General features: G+C 33.4%; 1 pseudogene; it reads left to right on the top strand.

Moving 5' to 3' along the window:
- The first annotated feature begins 10,255 nt into the window (after positions 1-10,255).
- LOC144256459 (DNA-directed RNA polymerase II subunit GRINL1A pseudogene) lies at positions 10,256-11,368 on the top strand (annotated as a pseudogene).
- Positions 11,369-13,989: the final 2,621 nt, after the last annotated feature.

Genomic DNA, 13,989 nt, shown 5'->3' with positions numbered 1-13,989 from the left:
CCCTCCCTACCCCCTCCCTCTCCCCTCTCTCTTTCCTGGCTGAGGCTCTGCAATTCTCTGGATTATTCAGAGCATCAGGAAGGACATATGAAGTCACTCACCTTAAGATGTTTTCATTCTGTGAGTTTTAACTAGAACTCAGTCCTGATGTTCTATACTCTGGTTAAAAACAATTCACTGAGGCATCCTGCCTCAGAAATGACTTTTGTAGCATCCTTCATGTGAAATAGCAAGGTTTCTTCACAAGTCATTCCAGGGTTTCTAATTCATACCACAGTGCCTTGCAAAAAGCACATGAATAAAGCAACAATATTCAATTGTTGTGCTTAGGTAGTGGACACTACTTAATAAAAAAAGTTTTAATGTGGTTATTGAAACAATATGCAGTATAAATAATTAGACTACATCTGTATAGACAGGGCCTAGATTTTGTTAACTCTAATAAGTAATTGTAGTTAGCTTAATTTAAAATTTGAAATTTTAAGCTTTTTATTTAGCTAGGCACTTTATTACTCTCTTTTGAATTGAAAGCACACTGCAATATAGGGTCATGTAATTGTCTGTAATAAAATACTTATAAATGGAATATGGCCTAGTTTTACCATAACCTTTAGTACCTTTAAATTTTGAAAAACTTCTGAATGAATAATATGAGCAGAGATGCTTATATATAAATCACACCTATTTTAAGGATATTATTTCTAATTCACTTCTTTGTATTTTGCATAAACAAGCATAAACTAAAAGGTCCATTCTTAGGGAAAAAAAGAAAAAAAAACTTGGTTGAGCATTTTGTCACTTAATCAGCCACTGAGTTTTCACTAAGTCTACCATAGTGATGAAGTCAGGGAGGGTTTATGTCACATTGATTTCACTAGGATTATTTTAATATATCAAAGGGGTTTGCTATGCTAGACAAAATTTTAGGGAAAAAATACTACTAGAAATGTATGAATCATCAGGACATACCATCATATCTTGAGTCCAGTATGCCATAAGACATCTTAGCACACTCATAACACTTTTTAATACCAAAAAAAGACACTTTAGCTAAAAATTTACACTTACATAGAACCCATAGTATTTTACTATTTGATGTGTTTTGGTATTTTTTCATTTATAAAAAACAGTTGTATGTTACAAGTAAATACACATTTTGAATCTAATTAAAATGTTGAGCATAATCATAAGAGCTCAAAAAATAACACAACTATTTAAAATAATAAAAACTCTTATATTGCTGCATGTGTATGTTATTACATATTTTGGATGCAGGCTATATTGTTAATTATAGTTAAAAATTACTTGAAAAAATTAATTTAAACTTCTGTTTTTTTCCTATTATATCCATTCTATTTTCAAAAGTCTTAATTTTAAAACATCCCTTGGAATTAATCTTTAAAATCTAAACTCTGTGTCTTCTGCAGTAGTTTAAAAGAAAGTTTAGACTCCTTGACTAGATATGTATGAATGAATATCAGCAATTTACCTAAATACTTGGACCTCTGAAGTACGGGGCTTTTTGAAGAACTCAATATTTTTTTATCATTACAAGAGCATTATGAAGCAGTCATAAATCAGTGTGTTGAATATAATATAATCCACACAGTTCTTCTTAAATTAACATTTCTTTACTTTATAAAATTTATTTTCTTCATATAATATTTTTATTTGTTCTCATTAGTTATACAAGACATCATGCATAAATGGAGTATAACTTCTCCTTTTTCTGGTTGTATATGATGTATATTAACATCAGTCATATAGTTCTATAAAAAGCATAAGGTAATAATGTCCTATTCATTCTACTGCCTTCCGAACCTCATGTCCCTCACCTTCATTCATTCCCCTCTGCCTAATCCAAAGTACCTTTATTCTTCCCTACCTACCATCCACCCATTGTAAGTTAGCATCCTCATATCAGAGAAAATATTAGGCTTTTGGTTTTTGTGGGATTGGCTTTCTTCACTTAGCATGATATTCTCCAGCTCCATCCATTTATCAGCAAATGTCATCCTTTCATTCTTCTTTAAGGCTGAGTAATATGATTTGTTAATAAGTATGCTGCAGCATTCCATGTATTTCAAAGATGCATAATGCCTAAAGGAAAACAGGATTTTAGCATGTACATATGCAATTATGATATTTCATACATAGGACAGTGTTATTGGTTTAGATATGAGGCATCCTTCAACAATGAAAAAAGGGAGAGAAAATAAAGATTTCCAGTCACACACATAATGCTTTGAATACATTAACTGTTTTATTAGCTTTGTGTTCAGATCAGTTTTTCACCGCTACATTTTTTGTACTAGATTCCAACATAAGGTTTGATGAAAAAAAAAAAGTGACATTGGAAGAATAAAAATAGCTTTTAATAACCCTTGAGAACACTTACATACTACTTTCAGATACCTGTTCAGGAAATCTGAAACCTCTTGTGTTTGGAATGTAATGTAAATATGTATCTTGACTGTAATTAAAACCCATCATTTCTCCTTTTTTTATTTCTCACCCAGTTAACTCCTTTGGCAGAAAATGCATGTAGATCCTGAGAGAATTCAAAGTCTTATCTTTGAAGGTTTCAGATAAATTGAACTGAAAAACTGGGAATGACATCAATTTCACTTGAAACTAAATATTTTTCAAAATTAAAAAAAATTTCACAGGTGTCTAGAGAATCTTCATTTAAAATCTAAAAGAATTTATCTGACCAATTTTGCTTTGTACTTTGAATTAAAAGGTACATAATCAGAAAATAATTTTGTGATAGATCAATTTGTCATAATCAAATTAGATAATTTGAAATGAGGTTGTAATCAACTGCATCCTGCATTATATTATGTACAATAATGAAAATATTAAATTAACTAAATAAGAAGACCACAGTTTTCACATGAGACACTTGGATCTGCTTCATTGAATTTGAAATAGACAACATTAAATACAGATTACCACATTTTAATTTTCTATTTGTTCTCTTTACATATACATGAGAGTATAGTGTATTTTGACATATATACATGAAATATAACTTCCCATTCTTGTGGTTGTACATGTTGTGGAATTATGCTGGTTGTGTATTCATATGTGAATATAGGAAAGTTATATCCAATTCATTTACTGTCTTTCCTATTCCTATCTCTCCTCCCTTTCCTTCATTCCCCTTTGTCTAATCCAATAAACTGTCTAATCCAATAAACTTCTATCGCCCCACCACTACCCTTGTTGTGTGTTAGCAGCTGCATATCAGAACAATCAACCTTTTGTTTTGGGGGATTTGCTTATTTCAATTATTTCTGTGAAATGAATAGTATTGGCCAGGTCATTCTGTAGAAAAGACAATGCTAAATGAAGACTCTAAAATATTTCTTTAATTTTGGGACATGAAGGTGTTCCAGTTTTCTTTTGGCTTCCATCTATCTATCTATCTATCTATCTATCTATCTATCTATCTACCTACCTACCTACCTACCTACCTATTTATCTATTTATTTTGGTTCCTAGTTATTTCATGTTCCTATGTTTAAAATGTTTATAAAATGGCTTGTTTATAAAACAATAACATTTTAATACAATTTATCTTGAAAAGGGAACACACCTAGCAATTATTGATTTAATTACAGAAGATTATTGTTGTTATTTTATAATTAACATTTCAAAAACATCTGACATCTCTCAAAATCTGCAAAAACCTCTTTTATAGCTCAATAAAATCAGTGAATTATAACTTTACAAGGATACCTATATTGTTTCCACTATTCAAATCTACGTGACCTTCTAAGTTTGTGGCCACATAATGTGTGGCACATTTTGCTCTTTATTAATATTTGATTTATACTAACAGTTTTCACATGAATAAACACCTAAGAGCTAACTGTAATCATGACCAAAAAAATTATTAATCTAAGCTCTTTAATGCCTTTGCATCCAAAATCCTCTCTATCTTGTTAAAGGACACCCTTTTTATCCAGCTGCTCAAGACAAAAATGTGGGGTTTATATTTATTTATCTCCATATTCATTAATTTTAGTAATGGTTTTGCAAATTTAAATTAACATTCTATTTTCACTCCATCCATTTTTCCTTAGTACCACTGTAAACTTGTACTTGCATTACTGCAACAATTTCAAATTTTGTCTTGTACAAATTCTTGCCTTGTATCACCCTGAAGACCAAATCTTTAAAAACTTTAAAATGAAAATTACATGAATAAAAATTACATGATGTACTTTCTCTGCTTCCAGTCCAATCATGGCCTTTACACAATTTGTAATGAAATTTAATCCTGCCCTGACTAAATTCCTGATTTACCAATCTTGGAATTTGAAGGCCCACTTATCTCTTGAGGACCTTATGCCTTTTCCAATTTACTAGAGCCATACAAGCACATTTCTCCTTTAGAAACTGTAAAGTGTACTATTTTTTGGTCAAATTGGATATTATTTGCCTAAGATTAGCATGTTTGTTTTCTTTTTGTCTTTAACATCCTAGATCCAACCCATTTCCTCAGAAAGTCCATCTCTCATTCTCCATTGAGTTTTAAACCTAGTAATTCTTCACTCTGTTGTTCTAATCTTATTTTATGCATTGCACTAGCACTATAAAGTGTTTTCTTATTAAATATGCACTTAAGCTTTCTAAGAACAGCGATATTGATTTTCATGTTCAATCCTTCATCCTGATTTGAATAAAACTTGGTGTATGGTAGATGTCTAACACACACTGATAAAGAGTAAAATAATAATTGACAAATTATTTTGTAAAACTTGATTTTTAAATCTTATCAAATTAAAATAAGCACATTAACTTTAGTTTACATCAATAAAATAAAGTTTATTTATTTTAAGTATTTGCAGTGTACTCTATATCTACCATAAATGAGGTATAGTAATGACAAGGACTCTAATGTTCTCTCTCCTACATAGGACAGTTTTGTAAGAATGTATAATATTTACTACTTCTCAGATACTTATATGAACAGTAGACATTTCTGTATATGAGATGATAGTAGCAGCATATTTTTTAGGTATTACAGAAATGATATATCCATAAAAAACATACAATTCAAATTATTTCTCCAGAAATAATTCATTCTTTTTTTGTTTCTTTGTTATTCTCATGGCTGTCTAGTAAGTCATCATTGTTATCCTCACATCAGGTAAAATAATCTAGGTCTTGTTGTGATGATAAATATTCCTGAATGCTTAGTAGCTTACCAATGCAAAGTCTGATCTCCCACTTCTTTCTACCACATGTCAGTCAAGGGCTGCACTCATAATCCTCTTCTACCAGGTCAAACTGTTCAAGTAGCCATGATTTCTACCATCACCAATTTCTTTGGGCAGAAGGAAGAGTTTTCCTTTTTTCTTTACCATCCAACATCAAAAGAGTTTACGTACTTAATATAGCTATTCTGAAAATTGTATTTGTGAAAACAATGGGTAAAATCATTTATAAATGATTTTTGAATATTACAAATTTTTGAATATTACAAATTTTTTGAATATTACTTTTTGAATATTACAAATTTTAAATGGATCTTTCATACTGAGCAATTCTTTTAGCTTTCAGATTATGGTTTTCCAAATATGTTTTTCCTGCTTTGTTTTATACCCTTCATAATTTTGTATAGAAAATATTTCTGGGTAATGTTGCATTTTAATTTCCATAATTTATTCAAATTTGTTATTCAATTTTAATTAATCCACAAATATTTGATATTTCATTTGTTGTTAATAAAACATGAAAGACATTTATTACTTTGAATGAGATATAATTATATAAGCAAAATATTAACCAAAACTTAAAAATAGTTTCAAATTTTAGAAAACTTAAATGCAATATATATATATATATATATATATATATACACACATATATAGTAGTTATTAACACATAATTTCTTTCCTAAATTCTCCTACTCACAATTGTTTTGATTTCTTAGGAAAATAAATTTCTTTTTAATTTTATCCATTAGGATTCAGAAGTTTCTGTAGCTTTCCAGCTCAATGTGCTATTTAAAAGAAACATGGTTTCCATAAAAATGTTATTTCATATATCAAAGGAAAATATAACTTAAATTCCATGTGTATTTCAAATCAGTCATTCAATGTCAATCAATATGACTGAGTTGCTATCTATGAAAGAAATATCCATTGTGAAGCGCATCTGGGGCTGCTATAAAACACTATTGTGTGGGTGGCAGAGTTTCTCAGAATTCTGAAGGAAGGGATGCACAAGATCAGGTTGCCACCAGATTCAGTCTGTTGAGGGCTCTCCTCTTGGCTTGCATACAATTGCCTTCTCATTGTGTGGTCATTCCTGGGTTGCTGCAAGATCCCTCTTTCCCTTTCATTCTTTCTTTCTCTCTCCCTCCCTCTCTTCCTCCCTCAATGACTCTTACTTTTCTTATGAAGACACTTATTTCATCAAGAGGGACACACCCTCATGACTTAATCTAAACTTCCTGGGGAACCCCTGCAAATACCACCATACTGAGAGACAGGACTTCAAATTATCAATTGGTGGGGAACATTCACATTTAGACCATCAAAGAGGGTAAAGATTCTTCACTCAAGATGAATGAGTGTGTAGAAGAAAATAGAGTTTAAGAAGTTAGCAAGTATAAAGATATGGAGTCTGAGCCCACTTTGAGGAGTTGCAAGGTTAACACATGGTTGCATTGCCCCAGAGAAAAATCCTATCCAACACTGTACCCTTCTCCACCCAGCCTCCTGCTTAAAAGTGCCATCTTGACACTATCCATCCTAGGTCTTAGAGGTCGCCAGGCAGGTGCCTCTAACAGTTCAATCAACCTAGACTTATGAACTAGCCAGGGAGCCCTGCCCAACCTCCCATGCCCTCAAGATATAACAGGGAAGCCCTCCTAAGTAGCTCAACCTACACAACCCCCAGAAAACAAATAGGTGCCATCCTCTTGCTGACCTGGAAGAGGACAGTGGTCTCAGCCACCCTTTCACTGCTAAAAGCTGTGAGGATCTGCCTCTCCACCCTCAGCACAGGGAAATAGCCAGGCAGTCAGATCTGAGTGGCTGAGCCTTCCAAAGCTCCTACAAAGCAGACAGAACCCACAACCACAGGAAGTGTCTGAGCAGCCGACCTGAGTGACCTGTTCTCCTAATGTCCCTGGAACATGACCATTTTCAACCCCATGACCATTTTCAAACCCATGACCATTTTCAACCCCATTCTCAGAAGTTTTAAATGGTGAGATCCTAAGAAAAAAGATGGGAATCCCTCACCACTTAACACCAGATCATGAAGGGGACAGGCAGTTACTGTGATCAGTCTCTGGAGGCCCCATGAATTCATCTGTGTACTCCTGGGAACTCATAGGTGACCTGCCTGGGTACAGTAGTAAAGCCTCCTGTGTAGCTCTCAGACATGAATAGACACTATATTATTCTTCTGGGAACTCTGCACTGTCCCTACCCTGGCCTAACAAGAAAACTGTCACCATCAAGCAACTCATGACAACTGACATGTACTCCACACCCAGAGCTGAGTGTACTATGCACACAGCTGCCAGGTAATGTGTCATGTCAATCAAGAGTAACATCCAAACTGGAGGTGCAATTTCATATTTCCTGCAACCTAGGACACTTGGATATCCACAGTTATTGATTACATTGATTACAACTGAATAAACTACACAGATATACTAAATTACCCACCTGGAAACCAAACCATTGTGTCACATTCAAGTGACAGCCTGGGGCACATTGCCAGGAGCAAGGTCTTATTATGAAAGCTTCCCTACATAAGTAGCAGAGACAACTGAGATATCAGATGCACAAATACCAACATAGGGACATAGAAAGCATGAGAAAACAAGGTAACATTATACCTTCAAAGGAGCATAGCAATAGATCACAAAGAAAAGAAAATTGATAAATTCATGGAAATATGATTTAGGAGGATTTTAAGAAAACAGTCAGATGTAAAATAATATAGACAGACAATTCAATGAAATTCCTGATATGAATAAGAAATCCAGGAAAGGGATTGAAATCATTAAAAAGAACCAAATATTGAACTAAAAAGGAAACTCAATAAATAAAATATCAGACAAAATTGAGAGCTTCTACCACAGAATAGATATAAGGCATTTGTAAGCTGAAAGACACTCTTCTGAAATAATCTTGTCAGAAAAATATAATAATAATAATAACAAAAGAATAAAGAAAGCCTTCAAGAACTATGGGCCATCAATAAATGAGTAAATATTTGCATTACATATGTTCCAGAAGAAGAAGAGAAGGAAAAAATCATGCAAAATGAAACTATGGATAAAAAAATGCAAATTATGGGAAAGAAAATGACTCACAGGTCTAGGAAGTTCAGGGAGCCTATAGTAGATTCACCCCCCAAAAAATTCTCTCAGAGGCATAATATTGTCAAACTGTCAAAAGTACAAGATGAAAAGAATTATTTAAAAACATCAAACAACACCTAGGAAATCTTCATGAGACTAGTAGCTCACATTTTAGCAGAAATTTTTATAGGCCAGAACACAATGGGGTGATGCATTCAAATTCCTAAATGAAGCACAAAATCAAAAACAAAAAACAGATACCCAAGATTACCATTTCTAGCAAAGCTTTCCTCCAGAAATGAAAAAGATATAATGGGTTTTCAAGACAAGCAAAAACAAAGGGAATTCCTTACCATAAAAGCTCAAGGGAGTACTACATTAGAAGTGAAAGATGATAACTACAGTTAAAGACATGCATAAAAATACCAACCTCACTGCTAGAGCAGAAACACAAAAGAAAAAGAAGAAGAGAATCAATCATCAATGTGGAAAACCATCCAACCACAAACATGAACAAGAAGACAGGAAGACGGGGAAAAGGAAACAATGAACAATAAGAAAATAATCCCTCCAAAGGACAGGACTATGTCTGTAGGTATTGGTAGTAATCTTGAACTGAAACATATTAAGTTCCCAATTTAAGTCAAAAACTTGCTGAATATATAAAAAAAACAATATCCAATGATATTCTGGTTTCAAGAAAGTCACTTCATTAGAAAATATAAATACACACTGAAAGTGAAGATATAAAAATTTACAGGACAAACAGAAACCAAAAGTATATACATGTACCAGTACTTATATCAGGTGTAATGGATATTAAATCAAAACAAAATATGAAGGAATAACTTTAATCAAGGAAGAGAGTAATATCTACACAGGAAACTACAAAACACTGAGGAAAGAAACAAGAGGTCAAAAATAAGATGAAGGTAAATATATGCCAGTTTATGGATAAGAAAAATTCATGTTTGTTAAAATGCATACCACCCAATGTGTCTATAGATTTAATGCAAGTTTTATCAAAATACCAATGACCTTCTTCACATAACTAGGGGAAAAAGACAATCCTTAAATATTTACAGAGACAGGGCTTGGGTTATGGCTCAGCAGTATAGTGCTTATGTCGCAAGTGCAAGGTCCTGGTTTTGATCCTCAGCACCACATAAAAACAAACAAAACAAAAAACAAACAAATAAATAAATAAAGTAAAGGTATCATGTCCAACTATAACTACAAAAAATAAAAAAAAATATTTACAGGATCAAAAAATAATACCCTGATATGTCAAACCAATAATGAGCAAAACATACAAAACTGGAGGCATTTATGACACCTGACTTCAAAATATACTACAAAGCTATAGTAATCAAAGAGCATGGGATTAACATAAAATAAACACAGACCTATATGACGTATTAGAAAACCAAAAAATAAATCCATGTTCTTAATCAGTACACTTATTTTAACAAATGCATCAAGAATATACATTAGAGAAAGGAAAGTCTCTTCAATAAATGATGTTGGGAAAACTGGACATCTACATGTATCAGAAAGAAACTAGACTCTATCTTTGGTCAGATATAAAAATCAACTAAAAAATGAGTCACAGACTTAAATGGAATTACATCAAACCAAAAGCTTCCATATTTCGAAATAAAAGGATCAGCAGAGTGAATAGATGGCACAGAGAAAAGAAGAAAATATTCTCCAAATATGTATCTTAAAATGGATTAATTTCCAGAATACTTAAGGAGCTCAAATAGCTCGAGAAAACAAAAATAAATAAATTATCTGATTGAGATAGACTCCTGCTTGTGCCCCCAGAGTCGTCACCGGCCGCGGATCCAGCGCCAGCTGAGGGGCCCGCTGAGGAAGCCGACTGCCCCGCGCTGCGCCAGCCTCAGGCCCCGCAGAATGTTCTCATTGCCCCGCGGCTTTGAGCCCCAAGCTCCATAGGACTTGGGGCAGCGGAGTTCGGCAGAGCCGGAGGAGATGTTGAAGCGCCAGGAGAGACTTTTGCGCAACGAAAAATTCATTTGCAGATTGCCGGACAAAGTTAAAAAGATCTTAGACACTGTTGCCAAACTGAAAGCTGCCATTGCAGAGCGTGAAGAGATTAGAGGAAAACGTGAACTGTTTCATTCTGCCAGTTTAGACTGTAAGCTAAGGCAAAAAGTAATTGCAGGAGTTGATGTGGACATAGAAAAGGCCCAGAGTTCTGACCGAATACTTGATACTTCATCACCAGTTCATGCCTGTTCCTTTGTAGATAACATCAAGTCATCTAACACAACCTCAGAAAAACAGGGACTTGTACATCCTACTCAAAAAGGTGATGAAGAGATTCCAGAGGCTGAGTACACAGTGAACAAGTGCCCAGCTTCCCACAATAGATTCAGGCGATCTTCCTCACTTGAAGCGAGAGAGCATCTCCCTCAGCATTGTGTTTCAAGTCAAGCAGAAAATACTTCCAGCAGTTTTGACAACCAGTTTATTGATAAGTTCCAAAGGATCACAGTTGCAGACCAAGGTATACATCACTGGGAAGAAAACACAAGTGCTGAAAACTTGATGGGCCTTCCTGATAGGACTCCTAAGAAGCCCCATTACATGGAAGTGTTAGAAATGCGAGCCAAAAATCCAGTGTCCCCACCACATAAATTTAAAACTAATGTTTTGCCATCACATCATAATGACTCACCTAGTCATTCTCAGAGGGGAGAGTCTCCTGTTTCCTTGGCAGAGCAGCAGCGCAGGGACAAGCAGCATCTTGATGACATCACAGCAGCACGGCTCCTGCCACTTCACCATCTGCCTGCACAGCTGCTTTCCATAGAAGACTCTTTGGCACTTCAGAAACAGCAGAAACAGAATTATGATGAGATGCAAGCAAAGCTCGCAGCACAAAAATTAGCTGAAAGACTGAATATTAAAATGCAGAGTTATAATCCAGAAGGGGAGTCTTCAGGGAAGTACAGAGAAGTAAGAGATGAAGATGATGATCAGACCTCTGATGATGAATTATGAAGATGGGCATTGGAATTATTTCCTAAATCTTCTACTCTTGAGAAGTCATTATATTCCATCAGACTTTATAACAAGTATTAAGATTGGTGTCAGACACTGTTGAGGGAGAAAACTTTATAAAAGTTACAAAAACGTTGCTACAAAAAAAAAGCTCAGTTTGTCTTTCAGAAGATGTTCTTCATGTGATTGAAAAGTTTAATATTTCAATATTGTGTTTAACCATATTGTATTAAAATTTTGCGGTATGTTGTGCATTGGTCTGATATTTTAGTATGTAGTGGAATAGGTTTTTTTCCTTTCAAATGGAAGTAGATAGCTTCACTTTTTTCTTATCCTTACCTCTATAAAATAGCATTTATTATGTCTTTCAGTGAGACACTTAGTTGTCCCAGGTAACTAAAATAAATTAATAAGACTTAGTTCCCTCTTTTTTGAGCAGTGAAGGGAGTACAGTCCAAAGCATTGTGTGTATGCTTACTTGGAATAATTGAGATCTGGAATGTGAATTACCTTGAAAGACACTCATTGAAAAATGCTTCGAAAATGTTTGTTTTATTCTCTTAACTTCCCCTAGGAAGATTGTTCTTACTTCTGATTAGGAATAAGGAATATTTTGAGGAGATGCTAGAGGGGCAGAGGGTTTTTCTAGATGACCAGATTTGCCTGGAGTAAGTTGTGATATAGGAAATGCAGCTGAGAGCTAAATGAAAGGAGTAGTTGTTCTCATGCTTTACTTGACTGGAGTTCTTTGCTCTCACAGTTGAGGTTCATGTGTAGCACATTCATGTTTTGGTATGAGAACCATTTATTTTTTCAAAGTTATAACTGAATTGTCAGTTGTCAGTACTTTGCTTCCTCCTCCTCATACCCCTCCCCACCGCCAAGAGGCATATATAGGCTGCAGAAACCTCAATCTCCTATATATACATGTTCCTGTCATTTTAAATGATTATATGGTTGTCTCCAGAGAAATTATGTTATTAAAAAATTCTTTGTTTAATGTGGAGCCTTTAAAAGTATTAAAATGAAAAATAAAATATTAATTAGAACAAAAAATTATCTGATTGAAAATAATGTAAACTGACATTTTAAAGACATTCAAGCAAATGGCCAAAGAATATATAAAAAACTACTCTATATCACAAGCACCAGGAAAAGCACACATACACACACACACACTTTCTATCTACCTATCTATCTATCTATATTCATTGGAATTTGGCTTTCTGCACAAAGCCTGAGGGAAGAAGAGAATTTCCATCTCTTAATCAAGAAGTAGAGATACCCTTTGTCCTAGGAATGTGTCATGGTCACAGGACCCCTACTTGGGCTGTGATTAGGGAAAATAGTAGCTGAAGAAATACCAGAAACTACTTACTACTGCAAAAATCTGAATTTCAGGAAACAGCTCTGTGAAAATTGAACCAGAGCAAATATAATGCACCATCCCCTTGACAAACTGAAAAACAAAATCTAAACATAGGAATGTTTCTAAATTCACATGTACAAATCACTTAAAGATGACAAAAATTTGTAACAACAAATCCCACCATTAGGTACAACTACAATAAGCCAGTGTAATTGAAGCAGTAAGTAAGAAGACAACACACACAAAGTACAAAAAAGAACATGAAAAGACCTACTGATAGGATGTCCACCAAAGTGAAAAAAACAACTCATTCTATGTAAATAGAATTAATTTAGTTAACTGGAAAGTTAAGGCAGAGTTTTAAAAATCATTGCTAAAATCCATGAGTAAAAATTTGTGTCATGAAAAATGTCAAGAGAAGAATATATCATCAAATAAAGAAACAATGTAAAGAAGAAAACAACTGTTATTCCATTAAATGGAAAGGTAAGGTTCATAAATGTATAATTTACAAAAAGATAATGTATAATTATGAATTAGTTATCAAAAAATATTCAAACTAAAAGTAATAAAATAAACATGAGCTAAAATAATGACTAATACTTTTCACACAAATCTAATTAAAATATGTTAACTGATGCTGGCAACAATGAGTGTTAACTGAATATTTTTCTAATTGTGTATGTGTCTATGTGTAAAATTATACAATGATTCTGAATAATATTCTGATAAAGTTCATACAGAACACAAAAGAGTCTGTAATCGACTTAACTTTTTTTAAGCCTAAATATTGAAAGGCAAAATGTAAAATGTATGGTAAATTCAAACACTTCACTGTGCACACACATCATATAATACAGAGCTAAGGTATATAAACAACCTGCATGCACATATTACTGTCTAGATTTTTAAAAAGTATATGAGAAAATATAAAATAACATAATAGCCAAATTCTAGTGAGCAGTTGTTCATTTGTTGAATACATAAACAAATGAAGGAGTTACTAAATCAATTAAAAGAAAAAAGATATAAAATTAGTTGGGAAATGTAGGAAGGCAAAAAATAAAATATTCAGAATGTTTGGATAAAATTGTTCCAAAGCAATGTGTTCAGATTATAAACCATTAAATTGAACTATTTACTGTTAAGTTAATACATTAATTTATTGAATGTATAAGGTGTTATGTATTGCTTTCATTGTAGGTTTGAAAAGTAGGTAATATTTTATAATAAAGGGAATTTTAAAAACTAT

Source organism: Urocitellus parryii, chromosome 8 (assembly GCF_045843805.1).
Source record: "Urocitellus parryii isolate mUroPar1 chromosome 8, mUroPar1.hap1, whole genome shotgun sequence".
NCBI classification, from domain to species: domain Eukaryota; kingdom Metazoa; phylum Chordata; class Mammalia; order Rodentia; family Sciuridae; genus Urocitellus; species Urocitellus parryii.
Note: the sequence above shows the minus strand (reverse complement) of the source record. Positions and strands in the feature narration are given on the sequence as shown.